This window comes from Cervus elaphus, chromosome 29, assembly GCF_910594005.1.
Source record: "Cervus elaphus chromosome 29, mCerEla1.1, whole genome shotgun sequence".
NCBI lineage: Eukaryota > Metazoa > Chordata > Mammalia > Artiodactyla > Cervidae > Cervus > Cervus elaphus.
The window spans coordinates 29356870-29375591 of NC_057843.1; the positions used below are offsets into that span (position 1 = coordinate 29356870).

Genomic DNA, 18722 nt, shown 5'->3' on the forward strand with positions numbered 1-18722 from the left:
TTTAGGACTCTATAGTCACATGCTACTTTTGCTTTCCAGTTTGCAAAGAAACATCCTGGTAAGCAGTCTGAGAACAGTGCACGAGAGAGTTTACCTGGGGTGCCGGTTGAAAGTGCCACTTTCTTGGCCCCAGCACTGCTCTATGAATCACAGCCATTGGGAGTGAGGTCTGGGAATCTGAATTTTTAACAAGCATCACTAATGATTCTGATGCTCACTAACTTGTGGATTGAAGGTGTCACTGATTATGAAATGAAGATAAGGCAGGTAGCATTTATTGTCACCAAACAGCAAATTGTCCCATGTGTTTCCTTCAGTTGATCTTTTGGAAGACCTAGATCTTAATCTGAATCTGCAGATTGTATGCAAACCAACAACAACAAATGCTTTTCAGAAGATTGACATTTTAAAAATACTAATAAGGAATTTTATCTGAATAAATCTCTCTTGTTTGAACCCTCGATTTTAAGGTTTTTAAAGTTTTTTCTGCTGACACACAGGGCCACCACAGGTTGTATATAGAACAATCCTAGCTAGCTTACCTCCTGTAGCCCACATGTGATGTTTACAGAGTTATAGTGTGATGAGCCTAGAAACACCTCTCACTGAAAGAAAGTTCATGTTGCTAACATTTCAAAATTCCAAGTGGTTTTCTATAATTTGAAAAGATTCTGTCAGGGGAATATGGAGCTCTTACAGTTCCTCGAACTGAGGTACCTTCTGATTCTAATGGCTGTTGTCATTTAATCAAGGGAACACCACGTGTTCTGCCTGTAAATTCAAGGGAAGTTCAACGTAACCCCAGTATTCTCTTTTGGCTTTTCATGTGAAATTGTCCATAGCATTTCCTTACTAAGTAAGCTCTGTTTAATTTTCCTGTGTCTTCTGATATGCTATCTCTTTTGGTAAGGATAGCCTTGAACCTCTTTTTTTTGGTCATGTTTTTGTAGCATTCCTAGAGTTAGGCCCAGGTTACCTTTGTAATTTTGCCTCCCCCCCCCCCCACCCCAAACTACTTCCAAAATTTGCTGAAAAGCTGCAGCCTCAGGGACACCTCTGCTTTTCTGACATGACTGACAATCACTCCACTAATGTGGAACACATGTTCTGTGAGAGTTTGCCGATAGCCTTGGGTTCCAAATCTGCAACTTCAGCATCTTCCATTGAAAAGAAACAGCATATTTTTTCTTAAACTTCCCCTTTGCTTCCCCTTAAACCATAGTCTTTTATAACAGTAATAAGGAAATGTGGTTATGGGTATAATTGCCAAGAGGCAATTGCACCCCAGAGGACTGGCAGAATTTTCTTTTCTATATCTGAAGGCTGGGCTCCATCAAGAAGCTCCATTTGCAAATAACTCAATTAGAATAATCACAACAATGTCTTTATTTTTGTGGCAGCTTTCCCCATAGAGATGAAAGTATTTTGGAGACATCCTATCAAATTCATTGTTGTAATACCCAGTGGACTAGGATAAAAAAGTTTTATTATAGCTTGTTTGAAATAGGCGATTGAGGCAAAGAGAGGGTAAGTAACATCCCAGAGGTCACAAAAAAAGTCAGTAGGGCAACTGCAAAGAAGAATTCAGGTTTCCTGTTACTCTGCAAGTTATCTAGCTACATTCTTTCCTGGCCATTGGAAAGATTGAGAATAAAGAAAACCTCTTTTCAGATTGCATAACAATGTAGGTGAAAGTGCTTTGAAAATTGTAAGGCATTGTTGTTATCTTTATCACTTAGTACAAATGGAAGGTAAGAAAGAGCCTCACTGTCAATAGCTAGTTATTCCAACCCATGTGACATGGGTTTTTTTTACAAATTCTTGATTGACCGGGCCCAAATTATCAGTTATCTCCATCATCAGTGAAAGACTAATAAAAACTTACATTTATAATTCTGAATTAAATAATGCACTTAAACATTTCATAGCTCTTTACAAATTCTTAAACTGCCTAAGTTCCATGGGATTGCTAGCAAACTTTGAATCAGTTAAGAAGCCAAGGATCAAAATTTCTATGGTTAGATACACTACCTAACGAAGAACTGATCTAAGTGTTCTGACTTTTCTTAGAGTTTTTACTCATAGATTCTATAGTTCTGAGGGTGGGTCTAAGGAATTTCAGCCCTATTTTTTAATGGGAATAGGAGATTTGGGAGTAAAATTGCTACTCATCTTCTAATCTAATTTCAAATTGCTACTTATCTTCCAATCTGATTTCAAAGAGCCTTGGAGGACACACCCTCTGGGAAAGAGACACAATTAATGTGATGTTCTTAATTATTATTGTTTGCCTAGTGATTAAAGTGGCCTATTTTGGTTTAGCTCTGTAAGTGTCCTCTGTACTGGTATTGGGGAGGGTCAGGAGTGGTAGGATTTCCTCCTGTGAACAGGAATCTCTTTTCCCAACCAGGAGCTGAAAACTCAGAAATATTCCCGTTATCAGACCTTGCCTTCTAGTGGGAAAAATGAGAAGTTAGGCATGATACAAACATGTGATGTTTTGAAGCTTTCTCTTTGATTTTCAAAGTTCTAGAGTAAGTTCCTAGTTCTTCCCTCTAACCCACATAAATGAAGTCATCTTTCCCTTATCGTAGATCCTCCCTGTGCGTCTCATGGGAAGAGTAATGGCCTTGGGACTATCTCATCATCACTGTACCTCTTGTTGTGTCTTAATACTTGATGAATGTTAAGCTGAAAATGAATTCATGTGAACAGGGGGATAGAAAATAAAGTTCAACCAGTGAGGCGGCAGCCCAATAGAAGTCTTCTCATTTTTATAGTTTATATTGTCAAGCAAAGTCCAGAAATTATCATTTTCTTAGAGATTATTTCTCTGTTTCACATTCTTGAAAAATTAGCTAGACTTTTTTAAATCCCGTTTTTACTTTACTAAAGTATTCCTTAAATATACAGTTTGGTAAGAAATTGGATATTTTGTCAACAAGATGTAAAATGACAGGCATCATTTTCGTTTAAGCCCGCTTTCTTTCTTTCATTTCTTTACCCGTGTCACGGGAGGGAGAGGGGCTCTGCTCCTCTCGGGCAGACAACAGAGCTTTGCTGTCTGTCTTGGTAAGTTGGTTCCAACCTTGCTGTCTGTCTTTGTTAGTTGGTTTTAGTTCTGCTTAGGTTAGTTGTAGCAAAAGTCCTCCTCTTCTGGGAGCTGAATGGTCCAATAAAGTAAATCAGTGGTTTCAGTTCAAGTCTTGGGTAGAGAGACACTGCAGTTAGCACTCTGTCAGCAGCATTCCCAACTGACATGCCAAGACTGAAGATTTCCATCCGGGTCGGGTGGAGCACATTATAAAGGAACTTAGAGGGTGTCACACTAAGAGATTTACTCTTTCCATGAGAGAGAGGGAAAGAACACACACATGCTGGATTGAGGTGACACAGTCCCCTTCCAGCATTAAAAAATTGTTTCCTTATAAACTATTTCAGTATTATTTTGTTCCATTATTATCTGCTGTGACATTTGTAACTGGATGGAGATTTTCTGTTTATTGGCTTCCAATCAGATCTTCAGATACATTGTTTGAAGGTGGAGATTAGTTCTTCTTGCTCTATCAGCCCGTTTGTAGGCGGGCACCTCTTCACACCTATTTCTGGGCCAATTATTAATACATCGATCATAATTTCAGTTATCTGCTTGGCATAAAGTAGTCAGTTCAATTTCATTTGTTTTTTTCTTGGCTCTGAGTTGTAGATTCCTATGTGATGATTCTTAAGTTACAGAATCCACATATAGAGTACATTGGAAAATTTGGGGATATTTTTTTCTTTTTTTGGATTGCAACTTACAATGAAAGTTTAACTATAGAATATCTATGTAGTTAAAAAAAAAGAAAAAATTTATTTACAGGGCAACAATGGAGAAACAGACATAGAGAAAGACTTATGGACATGAGGAGAGGGGAGGAGAGGGTGAGATGTATGGAAAGAGTAACATAGAAACTTGCATTACCATATTTAAAATAGATAGCCAACAGGATTTTGCTGTCTGGCTCAGGAAACTCAAACAGGGGCTCTGTATCAGCCTAGAGGGGTGGGATGGGGAGGGAGACGGGAGGGAGGTCCAAAAGGGGGGACTGTATGTATACCTATGGCTGATTCATGCTGAGGTTTGATGGAGAACAGCAAAATTCTGTAAAGCAATTATCGTTAAAAAAAAATAAGTTAATTAAAAAAAACTGTTTAACATTTAGCTTCATGTATATTTGGCATTAGGCTTCCTGCCCCTCATCCATGTTTCCAGAGAATTTCAAGGGCTGTTTCTAGCTCGTGGTCTCAACATTATTCTTGTAGTTTTCAACATCTATGCAGTGTGTCTACTGTCATGTTATTGAGGTTGTCTTTTGGCTTATTCCTTGTACTAGAATTTTCTCATTTGAAATAAAGGGAAGGAATAGGAAAATGAAAAAGTAGAATTTATTATTCAGCTTCCTTCATGCTCATTTTATGCCTATTTAGACTATAACTCATTTTCTTTTTTTTCAATAAAACATATTGAATTAAATTTACAGATTTTGCCTCAAATGACAAAGATTGACTAAATAGATTTCAGGCTCAGGTTAAGAAAAATGTAATAAACAATGATTTTCAGTTGATGAGCTCTCCGTATGTCGTTTGGTGGTAACTATCACAAACCAGGACAATAATGTTTAAGGAACATGAAAATAAATGAGCACTTACTATATATCACAGGTAACTCTGCTCAGTGCTATGTGGTGACCTAAATGGAAAGGAAATCCAAAAAACTGGGGTATATCGATTCGTATAGCTGACTCACTTTGCAGTATGGTAGGAACTAATGTAACATTGTAAAGCAATGATGTTCCAATTAATTAAACAAAAGAATTAATTAAAACAAGAGAGCCATGAAGGTAAAACTTTGGTGGGGAGCAGTGGGAGAGTTCAGAATGATTGAGAGGAAGCAGAAGGACACGGTATTACAGGGCAGTGCTGGCAGCTGAGTCCCAGAGTCATCCTGTTACTAGTTTCATCAGAAGAAGTCGGCAACATGTGGATTAATGCTTTATGTTTCCTGTAATCATGTCCCTCTAGTGGGGTGTTATGTAACACACTGTAACATAGCAAGCATACCCATCCTGTTTGCCTTTATGATCGCAAAGTTTTGATATTGTGAGTTTGATATTTTGATATTGTGAGAAGTATGCATATACTTCCCTGTGCATACCAACATAACCATTTTTGTTTTCTCCTATTTGTGGAGTGTTCCAGTAAAGCCTCACAGATTATGCAGTCCTGATAGAACAAAATACCTGTGCATGTCCTTATTTTATGACTGATGTGAAAATGCTGGATGTCAAGTGAGGGAGAAAGAGTAATGTTGAAATTATTTCTCTTTTTAAGTATGAGAGTGAAAGTGTTAGTTGCTCAGTCATGTCCAACTCTTTGTGACCCCATGAACTGTAGCCCATCAGGCTCCTCTGCCCATGGGATTCTCCAGGCAAGAATACTGGAGTGGGTTGCCATTTCCTTCTTCAGGGGGTCTTCCCAACCCAGGGATCAAACTTTGGTTTCCTCCATTGCAGGTGGATTCTTTACTGTCTGAGCCACCATTCAAGTATATATTTCTTATTTTGATATATGTCAGTCTGTAGTTAAGACAACTTTTTCATTATCTCCACATGATACTCTTTGCTATTCAGATAATTGATAAGCAAGTCAGAGTTGTTTGTGTCATGAGACAAATCAATGTACAATGTTCTGTAAAGATAATCAGGCTCATAAATTGATCTAGTCAAGGAGCAGACAGTCATGTTTGTAGGAAAGTCACATACACAAGGAAAAACCCAGTTATCATGTTATTACTTAAAAGTTGGATAGAAAGACTAACTCTGAGATGGTAAGAGGAAGACTAACTCCGAGATGGTACACCTGGATGGGACCTGGATGGGTGAGTGGGAATATCAGATCTCCTGGAAGAGATGGATTTAGAGCTTGGCATTGAAAGTCTAATTAGTTAAATTAATCTTGTTTAATGTTGATTATCTTTATGGGTTAATATCATGCATTATAAAAGACTTTGGAGTATCGCATTTCACACGTAGTACTGAATGGTGACAGTACTTTGTCACTTTTTAAAATGAGAATCATAACAAATACCTGAAATGTATTAATATTCTAAATGTTGTTATATTTAATCCAAGACTGATGACTCCATTACCTGACATCTATTTTAAAGTAATGAATATGTCAAAAAACACATGTATCTGTCAGGATCCAGAATAATACGGCTCCTACCAGAGTCCACTAGAAAGAATAAGATAGGGGAGACCAGTTATAATGATGTTAGAATAGGTGAAAAGCCAGATGGCAGAGGCAACCCAGGCATTAGCATCTGTACTAACCCACTACTGCAACTAAGGCTGGAGGGATAAAAGGAAGGTGTGTTATTGCCAGAGTCCTTGAGACCACAGAGAGAGTGACCCACACTGTGAAAGCTAGAAAACAAATGAGACAGCCATTGCTTGGAGTTACTTGTTAAAACAGAGAGAAGGAAAGAGATACCTCCCCTTCTCCTTTCTTTCCACTTTCTGCATTTCCCAGCTCCCACCAGTGCCTCTAACTTATAGCCAGTTGTCAACAGAGCTGGGAAATGTAATTTGCAGGAACAGAGTGAGGGATGTCTCCAAGGACACATTACCATTACATGGCAATTCTGATTTTGGAGGTGGGGTCGGGGGATGGAATTGAGGTGAGTTCAAAGCATTGATCTTGTGAGAGGGATTAAGTTTGCAGGATATTATCCAAAGCCTTATCATACTAGGTTTTCTTACTGGCATTGAGTTAACTAAATTTTTTTTTTTATCCTACTGGAAAATTTAGCTTGTATCTTTTCATCATAGTGTTATTGTTAGATGATTTTGAAAATTCTCTATGAATAATCTTGTTGTTTAATTTTCAAATGTTAACATACTGTAAATGTCAGGAAGTATTTGATCATTTCTAATTAGAGCCAGTCTTTAAAACCCAAAACAACAGGTGACAGGCTCAATTGTTCCGATGCCAGTTAGTAGCTCTCACAAAAAATTATAAGCACCTTCTCCCTCTCCATCTTTTGGAGATATTAAGAATGGACTAGGAAAAGTTCAATTCCTCCTGGAATCAAGCAGTGTCTACAACTTGAAGATAATGATGTGGTTTCTTGGTTCTTTTGTGATTTTTGCTTCTTGGAGGTTTGGGTATGTAGCAGAGTTTGTAATTTGTTTTTTGATTGGATGGCAATGTCAGTTTTGAAATGGCAGCATAATAATCAATTTGGAAAATTGAACATTAGCCATGTGTTATGTGCAGTGAAAGTAATCTTTGTGAGCATGGGAGATGAGGCTGCAGTGAAAAACTTGATGTTGGTCTGTGTTAAAATTTTGTCACATCTGGAAGGCATTTGATGTATGAAATTACATAGGTTTGATACCATATAGGCCTAAGACATATGGATGGGACATTATGCAGAAACTTGTTCTTTTCCATATTCTTTAGCTTAGAGATTTTTGAATCATAAGGAGTCCATTTGAATCTCCATTAAAGATAAACTGAGTAAAATGACAAAATGGAAGGAATTCTGAGCACATGGTCGACAGCTCTGTGTCCTTATACTCCTGATTCCCTTCTTTAAATTGATTAAGCACGTGGGTATGCTCATCATTTTTTCTCATTTTCTAAATAACCATAGTAATGAATAGTGGATTCCATGGTAGGCTGCTGTAATAGGCTTTTTATTATTCTTGGTTAAATTTACCTGCATTTTTAGCTTTCCTCTTACAAAGATCATTTGAAGTAATATTGCCCCATAAAATTATAACAAATCATATTTCTGTTGGGTTATAAACTTTTCAGAGTTCTTTCAAACATATTATTCCCCTTATTAGAATAGTTCTGACCTTGTCTTGAAAAAAATAAGGAAAATCATATTCATTGGGCATTTTTTGGCTTTTATTTTATCAAAAAAATTTAGTTACTTTCCTCTCATGCACATTTTCATTTGCAGGAGGAAGAACTCCTCATTTGTTTCCTCATTTTATCCTTTAAGAAAAATGTTAGTTCACATGATGGTATTATTCAAGTAGTTTTATTCCTGGTAAATTAACTTTTGTCTGAAAAGAAGGGGACATAAGTTCTTTGAACCACTCATCAAGGAACTGTTAGGACATTTAATACCATTATCTGCCACATCAGCAAACTTCCTGTTTCATCCAGTGACTTCTCTGATTTTTCTTCCTCCAATATTATGATAAAGTGATTTTACAAACAGAAGTAGTATGAATGTCTGATTCAAGGTACAAATCCACTGTACCTTGGTAGAAAGTATATCACTTTTGTCTTACTCTATTACTCTGCTAATTATTATGCACCTTTGATTAAACATATAAATTTATTTTTATATGAATACACCATCATAGACTTAAGAGCCATGATTTAATAATAAAGCAAGGAAAACTTACTGATGATGTACAACTAGTAGGGTATGTTAGAAAAACCCCACTAATTTCTTTTCTCTAAACTCGTGTAATTATTTAAATATAAACATTTTAATGATTGGGCAAATTATACTTTACCTTCAACAATGGAGAAATCTGTTGCAGTGAATCATTTCTTTTTAAGAACATATGCCAGTGATAAAATGAGCACAGGAAAAAATAAGAATATGACTCTTTGGCCATTGACTATATCATTTGCTTGTATTTGTGGAGAGTTTGCAGACACTAAAAAATACACTATATGTAGATAATAACCAAACAAGTAAAAATTATGATTGATGACTGCCAATTATAATTTGAGAAAAATGAAAATATTTTAAGAGCTATCAGCCATCAAAGTCCAGTTCACTGTAAAGAGTGGTCCTTTTTTCATCACATATTGATTGGACATCTACTGTATGCCAGGCAGTGAATAAGGCTAATATGGATCTTGACCCCATGAATTTTACACTCCAGCAGGAGACCTGAACACTACTAACGACTACTAACACTACTAACACAGAACTTTCCCTGTGTTTTCAAGGGGAAGTATAGAGTGAAAACAGAGGACAAATAGCCAGGTGCTTTTTTTGGGAGGGGTGGGGGTGAGTGTGGGAAATTAAATCTTAAAGTATATTTAAAAAAAAAAGGGTATTTCTGCATAAATATTTATGCATATTTTCACTGTTGTATAAAGTTAATTTTTTTCCCTCTTATTCCTGTTGAAAATGACTAAGGCTAAAAGCTCTTACCTTTTTTAAATTCAGTTTTAAGTGATTGGGCAAGATGCAAAGTGATTCAGGCCTGAAGTGGTTTGCTTAGGGTCAAAGCACAGGTATTGGTGGTTATTGAGTGGAACCCAGGAGTTCTGACTCTCCAAACAGTGGTGAGAAAACATGTCCTTTTCCCTGAGAAGAAAGATTGCCAGCAAAATATTAGAAAGTCTTATGTCTGGTTTTAATCTAGATAAACAATACTGTTTTAAGTTTGGGAGAAATACAAGAAATGATATAGGGCTTCCCAGGTGGCTCAGTAGTAAAGAATCCTCCTGCCAATGCAGGAGACTCAGGAGAGGGGGGTTCGATCCCTGGGTTGGGAAGATCCCCTGGAGGAAGAAACGGCAACCCAATACAGTATTCTTGCCTGGGAAATCCTACAGACGGAGGAGCCTGGCGGGCTACAGTCCATGGGGTCGCAGAGTCGGACACGACTTAGCAACTAAACAACAAGGAATGTTATAGCACAGATGGGCCAGATGTACCCAGAGTGTACTATTTGTGGGACTTAGAATGACGCATAAAGACCCCAGGAGAAAATAAAGCACATAATGAATTACTGTGCCAGGCAGAGTAACCAGTGCTCTTCAGGACATTGATGGTTAAGGGCATTTGTTTTGTGCCCTGGTTTCCTTTTAAGAGAACATTTCAGACCAATAGGATCACAAATGTTGCATTTGGTTTATGTTGAAATTTTGCATTGATTTTTCAATTTGCCTCCACAATTATGCTCTTGAGTCTGATGACATTCTGGTTTTCATTTTCAGATTCATATTTCACCAGCATTCTCTTTGCACTACATACCTTGCTATAAAATGCAGGTTTCGTGGTTTCCAAGGGGGGAAAAAAGTATATTACATAGTATAGCTGAAATCCACAATGTTTCCCAGATGGGAAGGACAGAACATTCATCTCATCTTTTCCTCCTGGATCTGGTGGGGTTTTGGAAAGGGCTTCATTGTTTTCATGTGGCAGAGTGCATTGGCAAATTGTTTTCTAAAGTACGCAGTGGCGTGTTCTTCTAATATTATAAGATATGGGCAGCATTTATGAAAGATTATAAATCTTACAACTCTCCTCAGAAACTTAAAATACAGCTGGAAATGTTTTGCTTCCAACAAACATGCAATCTTCATAAAATTGGAAAAGAAATGTTTTGAATAAATAATGTTTTGGTTTATTTCTCTCTAGTGTGAGATCTATTTTTTTTAGTCAAAACCATGCCATAAAACTCCTCCTTCTTCTACACTAACACCCTTGCCTCTGTATTTATATTTTGCTGGTGCATCTATTTTTTTTTTTTTTTCAGTTTTAAAGTATGCCAGATTGCTTTTCCTTGTTTTTAAAGATAGAAAACTGGATTTCTCCCAGGGACTCTTTCCCTAACTAGGATGGTTTAAAACCGAAACAAGGATTGAGTCAGTTAATTAATTTAAATGAGATTACAAATCAAAAACATATTACACAATCTTGATTTAATTACCGCATTTTATTTACTTAATTGAAAACACACCGTAGAAAGTTAGCAATCTTGACAATGACCAGTATAGGATCTTTACATTCTATAAACTAAAGTCTTCGCAATCAAGAGGTTTAGATGATCCTGGTTGTGACCTTTTGTTCACTCAATCCCTGAATCAGTAGAGAGTCACTGAACTTCATCTTAGGCCAGAAAGGTCACACACAATTATCCCTGCTTTCATTTGTGAGAGTTTGGTGCTAGTTAATGAAGCAGTGCAAGCCTCTGGTCTGACGTGTTGGCAGGTCTCCTACTTCTTGAGCAGGGGTCTTCCCATCTGCATTGGCGAATAGTCTCCTGGCATGAATAGATATCCTCTCAAATGGGTAGGTGATTTCTCTCCCCCCCCTGAATTTCAGTGCCCTATATTTTCTGGCTAATCACTTGTGAACAAATTTTGGTCTTGAGCTCAAACAGATCCTTATTTTAATCCTTGAGATATGACGCTTTGAACCTAATCCTCCTGTTAAGCAGAAAGAGAAAGTAGCTCTTTAAAAGAAAGTTTAATAATAGAACTAGTGGAATGTGTAGGATAAGAAATAGAGGGGATTGTACCTATCTACTCTCTTGTATATTTTTCTTTGGTTAAGTAAGTTACTTTATCTGTAAGGAGCCTCAGCATAGCAATTTTTTTTAATAGCAACCTTTTAAAAATCTCTGTGTCTTGCTATGTTGAAGATATATATATATATATATATTTTTTTTTTTTTGCTATGTCGAAGATATATTTAAAAATCCATGTTAACCAATACAAAATGAGATCTGAAGGTATGGGTCTTCAGATGGATAATAATATAGATTAAAAGGCATGATTGAAAATATGTAAAAAGCTTTGTATTCCAAGTATTATTTTGAATCTGCCAAAAGTATTGGGAGAGATTTAATTTCTCTGCCTGCTCAGTACTGGGTTTAGGGGAATGGATACAGACTCAGCAAAAATATGTCAATGGCTCCATTAATAAAGTGACAGAGTTAACGACCACTTCCCGTGGATGGCTGGTTACCCGAGTTTTGCAGGGAACTCAATGCTGTATCGTGTAATGTCCTATTGAGAATGGACAGACTGGAGCCCAGAGGGAGAGGATGAGCATTTTGCCGCATGTTTCCATGCTTATGAGAGATAAGGAAGCACTTAGTTTTCCCAGGTTCTTTATTTTATTCTAATAGCCATTTAAGAGCAGAAAAAAGAAATATTGCAAAACTCTAGTTTTGTGTCATCCCAGTTGATGAAATAGTCCTCCATTAAAACTGAAGCTATATAGATTTTTTTTTACTGTGCTGGTGAAAAAAATACAGCAAATTATGTACTTAGAATTGTGATTACACAAGCTAACAACAAATGCCAGGGAAATCAGTGCTCCCAAGAAGGAGGCAGGACAGTTTATATAGGGAGAGGGAGGGTTGTCAGAGAAGAATAGTTTTCTCCTCTCTCCTTGTAAAAGGTGGATGGTTTTTGTCTTACTTTGTGCTTTCTTGTTCTAAAGTACATGGCTTTGTATCCCTTCCTTCAGGATTTTGTTTCTTACATTGGTTTTCTCTTTCTTAAGTTCTTCCTGGCATACTCTATATGTAATTTATAAAAATATTCTATTTTAGTATGTTGGTAGTTAATAATGTTTTGGAGAAAAAGAAGGGGACTGTTCTAAGCCTTTAGAAAACTCTCGTGGTATTCTCTAGTTGACAATGGGCTGTTTCTTTACCTGCTTAAATAGAGGAATATGACAAAGGGGCCCTTTATCACATGATGACTAATTTTAGTTCTAGCAAGAGGCTATCTGAGGTTAACAGGTTACAGTGTGGATTTCATTTACTCTTCTGATATCCCTTGATATAAAAGCTATATTGTTAGACAGTCACAGAATTTTAGAGCCAGAAGGGACCTGACAGGTTACCTTGTGCAATTGCTCCTTTGTACCAGAATGATTATGTATAAAATTAATGCCTCTCAAATGTGGTTCTCTGGTGATCCTCAAGTCATGGTGTCAGAAAATAAAATGAATTCCTAAAACAAGTATCACCATGGGGTAGAAAGACAGCCTGTATAGAAAGGTCATCAAAAGCTTCTTGGCTTCCTTCTTGCTTCCTGGAACCCCCCACAAACGTCTCCTCCTTTTTGTAGGAGAAAGCCAAACATGAATTTCTGCCTCAGAATACTTCCTCTTATCTACCCCCTCCCATTTCCAAATATTTCTTCAGAAATTAAAGTGAGAACTGAGACTTCCACTAGGCTGGAAGACCCACCCGGGGAACTGTGTCTCTCTCCCCTTTTCTTATTACGAAAGGTTTGTCTGCTTAATTCTTCTTTTTTTTTTTTAATTGTGAATAATTTCTAAAGACTTTATTTATTCTAAATTGAAGTATAATTGATTTACAACTTTTCAGGTATATAGCAAAGTGATTCAATTATACATATTCTTTCTCAGATTCTTTTCCATTGTAGATTGTTATAATATATTGATTATAGTTCTCTGTGCTATATAGTATAGGTCCTTGTTGGTTATGTATTTTATATATAGTAGTGTGTATTTGTTAATCCCAACTCCTAATTTACCTCTCCCCTACTTTTTCTCCCTTTGGTAATCATAAGTTTTGTTTTCTGTGTCTGAGTCTCTTTCTGTTTTGTAAATAATTTCCTTTACAGCCTTTATTTTTAGATGTTTCTGCATTGAGGAAGCAGGCCTAGTCTTTCTTCTTTTATTGTAGTCTTTCTTCTTTGTGCACCTCTGTAGTTTATAGACAAATAGTTTTCTCTTAATTTGACAAACACGTCTGTGAGACACTATAGTAAAGATTAGGTCCATGAAGCTAAGCAGGGCAGTAGCCCTGCCTTCATATAGTTCAGAATCTGAAAGGAATGTCCTCACATGGAGGAATTTAGGGGAAAATAAAGACAGATCCCATGTGCAAAGACTCAGGGGCATCCAATCAGGGTGTGGCACATGTGGAACTGAAAGGCTAATGTGTGACCCAGGTGTTGGTAGGGGCCAGATCAAAGTGCCTTGAATGGCATCCTAAAGTTTTTGAATTTTTTTCTCTTATGTATTGCGAATACATGTAAGAATTTTAGCAGGGAAGAAGCTTAAGCAGTTTTAGGTTTTAAAGAGATTAGCTTGGTAGTAAAGAGGAATATGTATTAGAAAGATGTGAGATCTGTTCATTTTTCAAGACCCAGTTCCTGAGGTCACCTCCCTCTGATATATTTTATGACATGCCCTTACCTATCCATCATAGGAATAACCAATGATTTCCTCTTAATATACACTCACTTATAGCTCCTATCCTGGAAGAGGGCATGGGAATCCACTCTAGTGTTCTTGCCTGGAGAATCCTCATGGACAGAGGAGCTTGGCGGGCTACAAAGAGTCAGACACGACTCTGAGCAACTGAGCACAGAACCGCACATATCTCTTTATCATAGCGTGCATTTAAAAAAAAATTGTGCATTTCTGTCTGAGCACCCTCTGAACTTCTAGAAGGTGTAGAGTATATATTCTTCTTTTTGAAACAATATTTTACAGGTCAATAATGAAAATTAAATGGAAATTTAATACATATTATGGAGAACTCATTATGTTCCAAATATCAGTAACTGGAATACAGAAGGTACTCCATAAACCTTATTGATTCTCATTTAATTGATGCTTACGTGAATGACCTTCAAAAATGTCTTTCACAGTTGAGATGATCCAAGCACATCAAATAACTGAGTTCATCCCCTTCCACCTCTGCCCACCCCCACCCCAAGAAAGTTAGTACTCAGTAACAAACATTTAACAGGTCATTGTTTATTTATCTTGTATATTTAACAAACATTTTATTGGACTTCCACCAGATTATCAGTAGAACACTAGAACTTCCTTTGTTAGGCAATGAGAATCCAAGCTAAATATATTTAAAGCTAGCTTCTTTTTAAAGCATCAGTTAGTGTATGGACATCAGTGATAGTAATAATTATTTACAATTTCAGTTAGAAAAAATGTGTAGGGATTTTAAGGATTTTTAAATTTCTGAAGGAGGTTGTGAATATATTGGTAAATGATGGGGGAGGAGGGAGATTAGGGGAATGTAAAGTTCCCAGAAATCTTTAATTGTGTGAAATGTCATCTGGCTTTGCCTGATTATGAGATTGCTTCACAACCACTCAAGAGGCAGGGTGTCTTAATGGGTGGCCCATGTAGAGAACTCATGTTTTAGTGGTTGCCATGTAACTTTGGACAAGTCATTTAGATCACTTAAGTATCCCAGGATTTTCCACAAAATTGAGTCATTAGAGAAACTTGGTTACTTCTTAGGTGAGGCTTAGATAGTAGAAGAGCATGAAAGATTGGCTGCTTTTTAAAAAGGAGTGGATAAAAGGATTGAAGGAAAGTTCATAAGTGTCATGTGTAGATGAGAACCTTTCTTAGTCCTGAAATTTTTAATTTGGGAGAAGAGAAATTGATTGTTTAAAAAGCATTAATTTAGAAATGGCTTCATTAACTGTTTTATTCCTAGAAGAAATATATTGTGTTTAATTCACACTTTTAAAGCACAAAGACTGAGTGGTAGGAGTTTTATATGTAATACAAAATGTATTTCGGTCCTACATCCTGTCAAGTCAGAAAGAGGCAAAGAAGTGTAAAAGATATAGATTGAGATCAAGGAAGAGAAAACAAAATGTGAAAGGATTGATGGGACTGGTTCGAGTCGGCTGCCTTCAAGAGCCCTTTCCCTCTCTTTTTCTTCACGGCATCAATATCTCAAGACTCAGTGTGCTGGTCAGTTCACAGTCCCCATTCTGACCACCCTCCTTCTTCAAAGACGTAATTTTCACTCCTGCCTTTGGAGCATGACAGCTCCCTGAGAGCCTCGAAATAGCAGCAGTACCTTCTTCCCTTTTTGGGAGAGTGGGACCAGGGTATTTACAGAGGGCTTCAAGAAACACGCACTTGCCCATCATCAGTTAATTCAACACAGACAATTTTAGATGCTGACACCGGGATGGACAGATTTAGTCATATCCCTTTTCTCCCTTTCTTCCTGAAAATCCATTAAAAATATTAGTCATTTTTTGAATGTGTCCTTTTTATGTTTAATAATATCTTTTACGTAACTAATTGTGTAAGTGGTGTCTGACCAGTACTTAATGCTTTTATAATAAAATCTTTGCAGTGATTCTGTAAATTAGGTAGTATTATAGTTAAAGATGAAGACCCTAAGAGTTAAGTAATAAGATCATGCTGCTACTGAGGGGCAGAGCTGGGATTCATATGAATCCCATGAAGTGTGGGTACACACACATTCGCACACACAACTTGAACAAATGGTGGAAGCAGTTAAGGAAAACCTTTGGGTATAGAGTAATTTGACCTGGGTGGTGGATTGGAAGGGTTTTAGATGTGGTCTGAGTAATTCTTTCTCTGAAGTTAACCACAATAACAGTTCATCTTTGGTTTCTCTGCCAACTGCAACTCCCTGGTTACTTCGTTTTCCAGCAGTTGGAATTAAGTGACCACCGATATGAGGTGACATAAGAGTTAAGAATAGATTAGAGTTAGAATTTTCTGTTGGAGAAGGAAGTGTTCTCCGGCTCACTCCTTGAGGGGGCCTCTTCTGTGTTCTGGGGATCCCACTTACGCTATTTTACTTCATGAGAGGGCACAGACGTTGGAATATGAGGGAAAAATCTGTCATTGTGTGTCAGTAAATGCCAGATTATTTTAGAAAGTGGCATTGTTAAAAGCAAGTATACGATTCAAATTTAGGGTCTACTTCAGCTTTCCCTCAAATGTTTGTGGGTTTTTTTTTTTTTTTTAAGAAATTTCTTTTTTTTTTTTTCAGTTGAAGAAGTTGTTGTCTGCAGTTGTTGCAAATGGGGGAAAAGGGTAATTTGCAGCAGAAAGAAATAGAGTTTTCCAAATGGACTATTGTGGTAACAGGGTGTGTCGCTGTTGTAACGGAATACTTTCTTAGGAATGGAAGAGACCTTAATTCTTTACTAGTCCAAACTTCAGCAACAAGATGTTGGGAAAGAATTTTGTGTTCTGTTTTGAAACTGGGTTAACTAAACCTGCTGAGGCTCACCTGAAGTATACAGCTCCTATCCCCTGCAAATAGACAGCCTTAATCTGCCTCCCATTGTGTTGTCATGAAGATGGGATTAACCTCCTTGAGGGATTAATACCTAGACTTTCATAAATGTGAAGAGTTCTACTTTATGAAGTAGACTTCCATAAATGTGAAGTAGCTTTATTAAACATAAAACATAGGGAGGCCCTGGTCAATGGGTACACCATGTAAGTAGAAACTTCTCCAAATGTTAGAGTCACTTGAGAAATTAAGCTGGAACGTAGTATCAATTCTGAGGGACATTTGTCAGAGGAACTCCAGGCAGAAATAGCTGAGGCTATAGCAAAATCGTGTAATTTATATCCTTTTTTTTTTTAATGTAGCTATCATACTCCATGCCTGGAAAGTAGCCAATATTGTGCCATCTTTTATGGGCAGAAAGAAAGAGAAAGATTGATCTCCTTAGTTAGAAGTCACTGAGTCTTGCCTCAAAACCAGAAAAACTAATAGAATTCATGGGAGATGAGACAAACCTTTATTGGAGAGAATCTTATTCTCTTTGACTGTCTGGAGACGACTCTAGCTAGAACTCAGACTGCAGGAGTAGTCCTTAACTGGTTTCTTTTCCATTTGGGAAAATTAGAAATAAACTGGAGGATAATGTGGGAATCATTAAATATATTTACTAAGATTTTATAAAAAGTGTTCTAGGGCAAAAAAAAAAAAAAAGAGGAAGAAGAAAAAGAAAAAAGGCAAGGATATGGGAAGAATGGGAACAGTTCTGATTTCAGTTTTAAATCTAGTTAGCAGGCATGAGGCGAAGGGCAGAAATAAATAACCAAGTTTTACACAAAAGGAAGTCAAAAGGGTGTCCTTGCATTTAATAGTAGAAGGAGCAATTGCAGTATGTTAATAACTTCAATGGAAGAGCAGAGTAGCCCTGCTGAAAAACACCAGCATAAGATGTTTCTGCTTAAATAAGACTGGATCCCTGTCTTAGGTGTAATGGCCAGGTTTGGGGAGACTTTTGTCTGTGGCCACCTGTCACATTTGTTGAAATTCAGTATCAAGTTCAAAATTGCCTTTCCTAGGCAAGCAGAGAAAGCTGCTGAATCTGAGCCATCCAGCGCAGTGCATTCACAGCCGTGAACAGCACATTGAGGAAGACACAAAAGAAGTAGACAGAATCTCTGCCTCTGCTTAGGAGCATGCAATTTAGTTGGGGAGACAAAACTAAATGCTAGAACCAATAAAAGAAGATTACAAAGCAACTTGCAAGTAAGTGTATAATAATATGGCGCAAATGACACAGATGAATGCAGAGGGGACATAGAGGAAAGAGGAGTGAGCCACACAACAGTGTCAGATGAGTTAGGAAGGCGTGTTTCCTAACAGTACTGTATCTTCTCTGTTCCTTTCTGTATCATCAATGAGGAATAACGTGGGATAGGAAATTCAGATGTTCTGCATCGATCTCTTTCTCCTTATCTGCCGAATCTGTCTGTCTATCACAGATGGAAATTAAATTGATCCAACAATTTACTCTCCACAAAGCCATGTTGGTTTCTACCTAGTAATTTATGCTTTTCTTGGTGTTTGCAAATCGATTGCTATTATGGGATGCAGTCAAATCTGGGCCTGGATCCAGTAGGTTGGGGGATTATTGGAGTGGATATGTGTGTATGCACGTGAAATCCTGGAAAAATGGACTCTAGTTTCTGTGTATTTTTACTCTGGATAAAAACACTTTCAGGTTTTTAAAAAAAGCATGTTTAACTGCACTCAAATTGCATTTTTAGGGAAGGTATCTGATTTGTTTCATATTGCTCCTGACAGGCCCAGCCTTCAAATCACCTTCAGTGGCATTGTTGCCAGACCTTTTGTTTTAAAAAAGCC

The 18722-nt window shown here is 37.2% G+C and overlaps 1 protein-coding gene across 11 annotated transcripts in view; it reads left to right on the forward strand.

Annotated features, from left to right (window-relative positions):
* The window catches only part of NFIB (nuclear factor I B), a 244489-nt gene that overhangs the window by 118321 nt on the left and 107446 nt on the right, over positions 1-18722 (forward strand). The gene's annotated exons all lie outside the window — the stretch shown is intronic.